Below are 9,944 nucleotides of genomic sequence, written 5' to 3'. Positions count from 1 at the left end.
TAATTTTGGAATATATAGCAGCTAGGACACCTTAATTGCAGTAATTGAAAGAAAATGTTTGCTTATACTCAAGTATTTAATTATTTTTTCTAAATTTATCTTTAATATTGATGCAATGATTGATCCAATGCAACTCTGGTCTTCCTACTGTTCTTCATTCCACTCCATTCGAGTGCCTATTTTCACGGCCTGCGAGTGCCTTCCACTCTATTCGCAACATAACCTCGAATTAAGCTGCCAAACTATATAGTAAACAATGATGAAAAGTTTCTTTTGACTTGACATTCTTCGGTGCGGCGAATTGGTTGAATTCGCTTTGCCACCACCTGGTATGGATTCGCCTTGATGTGTTCATTTTAATTCAGAAGTCTCGTTATTTGGTGTCGTGTTATATGTCAACGTATAGGTCATGGCGGAACTATGCAAGGTGGCAGATGATTTGTACTTTTTTAATATGATTTGATACATCAACGTCCGGCGCAGTACGATGTTGACATTAGCTTTGGAACTTTTATTTATGTTTGTAGCTATGTCACCGTGCTGCCACCTTGTATAGTTCCGCCACGCGAGCAAGGCGAATTCAATACCAGGTGTTGTTATCCCAACAGATGATTGCTTCTTCTTGATAATTTTCCATACAACGCCTTGTACTACAACATGTCAGTTAATCGAAATCAATTAAAATTTTCTTTTGACTTGACATTCTTCTGCACGAAGAATTGGTTTAATTCGCTTTGCCACCAACTGGTATGGATTCGCCTTGGCTGCCATGATGAAATTAATATTCTGGTGTTCTCATCCCGTTGACGTTTTCCCTTATTCTGACAAGTTCAGCATGCATATTTTAGAAAGTTGTCTATCATACAGAACTGCCTTTGAGTTCTACTACGATCGGAATAGATTTTACTATACGTTTAGAAATATTATAACCAGGGTTGGGATTTAAAGGCAACACAAATTTGCAAGTAGGCAAAATGGGTTTTCAAAAAAGACAAAAAAAAGGCATTTAAAGGAGAAATTCGGTATAAATCTGTGTTCTAAAATCCAACTTTTAAGTAATTTAAAATCGTCCTGAAATAAAAATGTGTTCTGCACTTGAAAATATTGAAATTAAAACGATTTTATATAAATAGTCCGTGAGAAAATGCATGGTAAATATAAAAAGGCAAGAAAACGGCAAAATAAAAATTTATAATTTTAATAAAAAAGATGTCAAACGCGTAATTCTTGATTTCATTGGACCAAGCAGACAAAATGGGCAAATGCCTTAAAATCCTAACCCTGATTATAACTATAAAAGCCGCTACTAGAATTGTTTAGGCAAAAAAAGAATATAGGAAAAAATAGCAGAAAACATATTTGTTGGGGAATTTTGTACGAAAAATGAAGCAATCAAAAATTAATACTTTTTTAATACAAGTAAGTACTGGCGGCCACCGTGGTGTGATGGTAGCGTGCTCCGCCTATCACACCGTACGCCCTGTGTTCAACTCCCGGGCAAGGCAACATCAAAATTTTAGAAATAAGGTTTTTCAATTAGAAGAAATTTTTTCTAAGCGGGGTCGCCCCTCGGCAGTGACTGGCAAGCGCTCCGAGTGTATTTCTGCCATGAGAAGCTCTCAGTGAAAACTCATCTGCCTTGCAGATGCCGTTCGGAGTCGGCATAAAACATGTAGGTCCCGTCCGGCCAATTTGTATGGAAAATCAAGAGGAGCACGACGCAAATTGGAAGAGAAGCTCGGCCTTAGATCTCTTCGGAGGTTATAGCGCCTTACATTTATTTATTTATTTTTAAGTACTGGAAAATAGGGTTACCGAAAAGGTGAGGTTATGTTGTTGACGTCACCTTTATTATTACCTCATCATGGTAAGCTGTAATAATTTTCAAGCCGACAAAAAACTAAATGCTGCTAAGGACGCCACAATTTTAAAATTTTACTATTTTTCAGTGAACAATTTAAACCCAGGTCCATAATCATTTTTCTTTAAAGCCCGGTTTTCTAGAGCGAGTTTAAGTTAGCTAGAGTTTAACCCTGCCATTTTCGTCGCCCAGAAAAACTAGGCTTACATATTACCATTTCTAAATATTGTTTAGCTCCCGCTGACGCTATCACATTCTAAACGCATTTACGTTGAATTAAAAAAAATAATCAAATTTAATTTAATTTTTACTAAAATATACATATTCGTAGCGTAAAATAATAATAAAAGTTTATATCAAAATTGATATTGTGCACTTACAATGTTTAATTATTGCAAAAGTTGTAAACGGCTAATCACTATTTTAATTAAATGCTAAAATTTGAACAACAAACCATTCCCCTTCTCATCATTCCACGCAAAGTATGAAAATAACAAAACCACATCTCATGTCAACATGCAATTTATCAACACATCTTATCCCAAAATAATGCCAAAAGGGCCTAGCGCCGACATAATCTCAAATTGATTCAAAAATTATTTGAATAAACTACATTCATAGCTTAAAAATTACACTGGATCACAAATTCAAAATTTTTTTCTGCACCAGAGACGCCATTATGAAATTTCTATGTAAAACCACCCCCTGATTCCGAAAATCAAGGTTATTTTTGATTCTATGGTAACGTTTTTGAGATATTTACGAATTACCGTTTTTCAAAAAAAAAAAAAAAAAAAAAAATTGGGTCCACTTAATCAAACATATCTCAAGAATGAATTGAGCTATTTCAAAACAGTTTGAAGCCTTTGAAAGGTAATAAAATTTGCTATAAACTATAAATCCAACACTTTTTGCTAGACCCTGCGGATTCAAAGATAACGAACAATGATTACGGAATTTTTCAATTTTTTTGTAAAAATATAAAAAAAATTGTATTTTGCGAGGAAGTATCTCGAAAACTTTTTATTATTTTGCAGATTCTTTTTTCTCTCTCTAAACTCTGTTTTATTAAAAAAAATATAAGCTTTCATTTAACAAAATCGATTAACTAATACAGAAGTTATAAGCATTCAAGTAAATATATCCATTTAATACTTAAGTACCCTACTGGCGGCCACCGTGGTGTGATGGTAGCGTGCTCCGCCTATCACGCCGTATGCCCTGGGTTCAACTCCCGGGCAAAGCAACATCAAAATTTTAGAAATAAGATTTTTCAATTAGAAGAAAATTTTTCTAAGCGGGGTCGCCCCTCGGCAGTGTCTGGCAAGCGCTCCGATTGTATTTCTGCCATGAAAAGCTCTCAGTGAAAACTCATCTGCCTTGCAGATGCCGTTCGGAGTCGGCATAAAACATGTAGGTCCCGTCCGGCCAATTTGTAGGGAAAAATCAAGAGGAGCACGACGCAAATTGGAAGAGAAGCTCGGCCTTAGATCTCTTCGGAGGTTATCGCGCCTTACATTTATTTATTTTTTATTTAACCTACTGGTACATATGTGTTAGTATTCGCTAACTAACTGATATACGAATACTAACACATATGTACCAGTAGGGTACTTAAGTATTAAATGGATATATTTACTTGAATGCTTATAACTTTTGTATTAGTCCATCGATTTTGTTGAATGAAAGCTTTTTTTTTGTAATAAAACAGAGCTTAGAGAGCAAAAAAATGTGCAAAAACTTTCATACAAGTTGCGTAAACCTCACGCGGTGGTTACTACATAGGTTTGGTTGCGATCGACGTACAGGGTTTCGAGATATAGGCCGAAATGTGGACCCGAGTACCCCTAGAATGTGTTTATAGAATATGAATAACAAATGAAAGCTGTTGACGAGTGCTTTAGTAGAGGGTAATTTTCATACCTCTGGGTGACTAGGGTCTCGAGATATAGGCCAAAACGTGGGCCAGTGAATGCCTAGACAGTGTTTATACAATATGGATATAAAATAAAAGCTGTTGATGAGTGCTTTAGTACAGAGCAATATATTATCAAGAGACGGACTGGGACTGGGATTAGGACTAGGACTGGGACTGAGACTCGGAGTGGGACTGGGACTGGGACTGGAATAAAATACATACCACCCTCTGGGACAGGCAAAAAGGGATGCAGAAGAATGAGAAGAAATTGAGAGAAGAGAAAAGATAGAAGGAGATTGAGAAAGAGATAGAATGAGACGAAGATCGAGATAGATGAAGCGAAAACACGGAGGGAGGAGTGAACGAAAGGATTAGGAAAAAGTGAAGAAGGGGAGGACAGAGTCAGGAGGAAAAAGCTTATTAAAATGTATGCAGATAGGTCAAATTTAGGGCAGGACAACGTCTGCCGGGTCTTCTAGTAAATAATATATAAGATAGTTGCAAAAACAGGCGCCCACCATGGTGTGATGGTAGCGTGCTCCGCCTACCACACCTTATGCCCTGGGTTCACACCCCGGGCAAATCAACATCAAAATTTTAGAAATAAGGTTTTTCAATTAGAAGAAAATTTTTCTAAGCGGCGTCGTCCCTCGGCAGTGTTTGGCAAGCGCTCGAGGTGTATTTCTGCCATGAAAAGCTCTCAGTGAAAATTCATCTGCCTTGCAGATGCCGTTCTGAGTCGGCATAAAGCATGTAGGTCCCGTCCGGCTAATTTGTAGGGAAAATCAAGAGGAGGGCCACCCAAATTGGAAGAGAAGCTCGGCCTTAGATCTCTTCGGAGGTTATCGTGCCTTACATTTATTTATTTTATTAGTTGCAAAAAAAGCTTCGAAACTATGACGAAGTTCTTTATATAAAACAGAGAACCTATACTGTAATAATTCCTTAATTATCAGAAAACTAATCTAGAAATGATTAATTTTTGAGTTATTCTTCTAATCTTTAAAATAAAACTATTCTTGGATTGATACCTAAAGCATGCTGAAAGTACACAAATTATTTCGAAATAACACCAAACTCATTACAAAAAAACCATTGGGGATATGATCTCTCGCTGCGTACGGTCGTGTTTTTATTCGCTCTCATATTTTCACGTATTCTTATATTTTCCTTTACTTTAAATTGCCAAAATGGATGAATTTTGTGGAAAGTGTAATAAACAATTTTCTAGAACTGGTGACAATAGTCTAGTGCCGTGTAATGGGTTCTGCAAGAGGATTTTCCACAGAGCCTGTAGTGAGGGTATATCGGACTATGAAGTAAAGCTAATCAAGGCTAACCCTCATTTGCTTTACTTGTGTGAAAAGTGTGTGAACATGCCGGACAAGCTATCTAATATTTTGAACGCTATTCTTGTGGCTCAAAAACAAGGTTTCGATATAATTTCTAATGCTGTGTCTAAAAAATTCGATGATTTAAAAAATCATATAATGGACTCTTTGAAGTCATCCAACAACAATTTAAATGTTGCTGAGTCATATGGTTGTCCGAATGTCAGAAATAGTGCGCTATTTATTTCTGCTCTCCCCATGGCATCCAATAACAACAACTTAATACAAAGCAATCTAATGGATTTTCCCGCTACCCCGCTTGGCACGGAGTTCTCTAATTCCCCTATCGATAATCTGAGAGCTAATGCTTCATCACCTGCACCTACTACTACTCTTACATCTATACCTGCTGCTATTATTACTCAGCCGCAAACATCGAATATTCTCTCTACTAGTGCTACTACAAAGACAACTTCTACTTCGCCTGCATCTACATCTACAACTACATCTAAAAACGCCTCATCTTCTAAAGTCTCTATTTCGTCTAAAACTACATCTACATCTGGAAATACATCAACATCAATTAGTTCCAATTCTACATCTAAAAATAAATCTACTGCATCCACATCTAAATCAACTAAAGCTAACAATCATAAAAATAATTCAAATGTGCCTTCTGATAATTCCAATAAGTCTGATGCTCAAATGGTTGTCAACAATGTGACAAATACTAGTGCAGTGTCGCGCTCTGCTGACACTGTATCGTATGCAGATGCTGCAGCTAGCGCAGTTAATGCAAATGTGCCATCTGTTGATGTTTCTGACAGACAACGAAAGAGTGCATCAAAAGAAATTACGCAAAAATCGCGTGTTGTTAGTGGTAGCAATGACAATGCTGAGTTGGATGTATTTGTGCGGTATAAATGGATTCATTTGTCCTCATTTAAGCCATCGGTCACTGAGGAGAGTATTGCTAAATACATCTCTGATCACTTTGGCATTGCTGCTTCTAATGTCGCTTGTTTTAAGTTAGTAAAGAGAGATGTCGACATTAACACTTTAGTGAGAGTCGCTTTTAAAGTTCGAGTGATTGAAAGTGAATATAGCAAACTTTTCAATGCTTCTCTTTGGCCCAGTAATGTTTACATTAAGCCCTTCCGTTTTTTTCGAAAAGATGTAGAAATTCCCGCGGAGTCATAGATTTGTCTGACACCTTTCATAATGGCCTCAACGTCTATTATCAGAATGTTAGGGGTCTAAATACTAAACTAGTTGATCTTTTTCTCCGTAGTCATGAACTCTGTTATGACGTTTTGGTTTTTACTGAGACATGGTTGAAACCAACTGTGTTTAACTCTGAGATATTAGCTGATTCTTATGAGATCTTTAGGAATGACCGACGAAACAGAGTTGGTGGAGGCGTGTTAATCGCCGTACACACCAGGTTCTCTGCCGAGGAAGTGTACTTCGATGATTCTTCTGATGTTGAAATCCTCTGCGTGCGAGTTAAACTTTTATCTACTTATAAATATTTTGTTGCGTCTTATATTCCGCCCCAGTCAGATATTTCTATATACTTAAAACATTCTTCCCTATTGAAATTTTTATTTGCTATGTCAAGGTCTGTTGATTCTTTCTTAGTGGCTGGCGACTTTAATCTGCCCTTTGTGTCTTGGAATTTTATTGACGGAATGCTAGTTCCCACTGCTTGTAATGTTGTATTCTACGAGTTTCTAAATGACCTTGCAGACATTGGTCTTTATCAACTTAACAGAATTCATAATAAATTTGGCAAATATCTTGATTTGATTTTTTCAGACGACACATCGAATTGTTCTGTTACTAGATGTGATCCAGTGGTATTGCCTGAGGATGTTTACCATCCAGCACTTTTAATTTACCTGGATTGTCTTAGCTTACCCGTGCGGTATACTACCGATCCGAATGCTTCTTCCCGCCGGTTTCTGTTTAGAAAGGCCAATTGGTCTTTACTAATCGACGAAGTCTCTAAAATAAAGTGGCCTGAGTACGACGGAGATATTGAAGCGAGCTCCGTCCATTTCACCAACGTTTTACATGCGATATTCCTCAAATGTGTGCCTTTTTCCAAAACCTCCTCAGCATCTCCAGCTACTGCTTGGAGCTCTAGAGAACTTAGCGTTTGACAAAGTTTCCCATTCCTTACTCCTACTAAAACTCGATCGATTGGGTTTTCCATCACGGCTTCTCTCTTGGGTCTCTTCGTACTTGGTAGGTAGAAAGCAAACCGTTGTTTAACAATTGTTTGTCTGAATTCATCAATGTATCTTCTGGAGTTCCACAGGGCAGTCACCTTGGTCCAGTGTTGTTTCTGCTCTTCATTAATGACCTCCCAAATGTTTTGAAGCGCTGCATACCGCTGATGTACGCTGACGACGTCAAACTGGTTATGCCCATTCGCTCACCTGAAGATAGGGCACTTCTTCAATTGGATCTGAATAATCTGGTTGAGTGGTGTGACGTGAACGTCATGTCACTAAATTTACCGAAGTGCAAGTTTATGTGTTTTACGAGGAAATCTTTTAAAACCTATCAGTACATGATAGGCGATTATATCATTAAGCAAGTCACAAACTTTACTGATCTTGGCGTTATAATGGACCCTAAACTGGACTTCAAATTACATATCGAATCGTGTGTGAATAGGGCTAGAGGCACTTTGGCTTTCGTAAAAAGGTGGTCAAAGGAATTCAATGACCCCTATGTCACTAAAACTCTTTTTTTTATCGTTAGTAAGACCTATATTGGAATATGCTTCCATTATCTGGAACCCGCGTTATCAGGTTCATAGCGACAAATTGGAATCGGTCCAGAAGCAGTTTTTGCTCTTTGCTTTAAATCATTTGCCCTGGGATCCATCAAGGAACATACCGCCCTATTGCAGCCGGTTAAAACTTTTACAGCTGCCTTCACTACAGAGCCGTAGGGAGATGCTTGGCGTTTTATTTATGGTAAAACTATTAAGGGGGATGATAAACAGTCCATTTCTGCTTGGCGAGGTGATGTTTAATGTCCCTTTTAGGCCCTCTCGGTATTTCCAACCGCTATATTTAAATACATGTAGATCGAATTTTCAAATGCATGAACCTCTTCGTTGTCTGTGTCAAGATTTCAATAATCACTGCAATAGTATTGATACTTGCGACACACTTTACAGTATAAAAAAATATATACTCACTGCCTTGAACTCATAACTGTTTCAAAATCACATGTTAAACTAAATCGGTTACCTGCTCCAGTTACTTTGGGCGGGTGGCTTGGAATCACGTCCTTTCCAACTTCCCACACATCGCAGCCCTACTCATTGTGTGTTAAATATACATCAGCTGCTCGAAATCACGTCCATTCCGACAGCACTAATAATCAATAGTTACTTTGGGCGGGTGGCTTGGAATCACGTCCTTTCCAACCTCCCATACATCACTGCCCTACTCATTGTGTGTTAATATACATCAGCTGCTGGAAATCACGTCCATTCCGACCGCACTAATAATCAATAGTTACTTTGGGCGGGTGGCTTGGAATCACGTCCTTTCCAACCTCCCACACATCGCAGCCCTTCTATTGTGTGTTAAACATACATCAGCTGCTCGAAATCACGTCCATTCCGACAGCACTGATAATCAATTCCGTTGCTCGGCATCACAGTCCATCCCGACAACTGATTCAATAATATATGTATATACATATTTTATAATATGATTTTGCTCACTATGTATACTTGTTAATTTTACACTGTAATCCGCATTTATGTTCATTCATTAATTCATATTGTAACGAATTTTTATTTGCAAATCCTCTTATTTACCCTTTTGCTAGGATCGTATCGCTAAACTGTTGAATAAATAACTCCAATATTGAATAACGGAAAAATGGCCTTTATTAAAATACTTCACAATAACACTCAAACTGTGCAACGAATAGCTTAATAACCAAACTCATATCTTAAACTGACTTTCAAAATAATAGTGCTATTGCTCGCTAGATCTCGTCTTACTCGTAACTGCTTGACAATTCAAATCAAACTGAATTACTTCTTACTCGCCTGCACCGCTTTTATAGTTTACGCTGCATACTTCTAGGCTCTTCGATTTCCAGAAGTTACTAGTTGTTTCGGCTACAAAATCGCCAGCCACAACTACGTGCACAAATTATTGCCCTCTCTTGTGACCACTCAGATAAGATATATGCATGTGTTTGTAGTTTACAGTCTCCCGCACACACATAAGCGTATAAGTAAATTCATCGGTGTGTGACATCTCATCTCTCGCTACCTTGTATGTAAATGTTGCTTGTCGGAATGTGTACATATGTGTAGACGCAATTATTGATTCGTTTATGTAGATCATAATGATTGAATTATTGATGTGAATTGACGTCACTGCTTAGCATCGGCCTGGAGATGGCAGCACTCCTCAGTTTTGCTAATATTCGTAACACTGCCCTCCACCTAAGTCTGATCGTCCCGATCAGACAAATCTCCCAATCTAAACGCCGCTAGCATCTCCAAATGTACCACTCTTCTAATCCGTGGTTTCCCAGTGGTTTGTATGCGGTAGATGGTATCACTGATTTTCTTCACAACTTTGTACGGGCCTTCCCAACTGCACCGAAATTTGGCTGGAACACCTTTCCGCCGGTGAGGGTTGTTTAACAGTACCAAATCTCCCGCCAAGAAACCTTCCGAATTAGAGTTCTTGTCATGCCAGTGTTTCATCTTACTACTCATTACCCTGGGCCGTTCCTTCACACTCTGTTGTTTGGTCAATGAACCACTTCGTAGAGCTTGCGCTGG

This window comes from Eurosta solidaginis, chromosome 2, assembly GCF_040869045.1.
Source record: "Eurosta solidaginis isolate ZX-2024a chromosome 2, ASM4086904v1, whole genome shotgun sequence".
NCBI classification, from domain to species: Eukaryota; Metazoa; Arthropoda; class Insecta; order Diptera; family Tephritidae; genus Eurosta; species Eurosta solidaginis.
Note: the sequence above shows the minus strand (reverse complement) of the source record.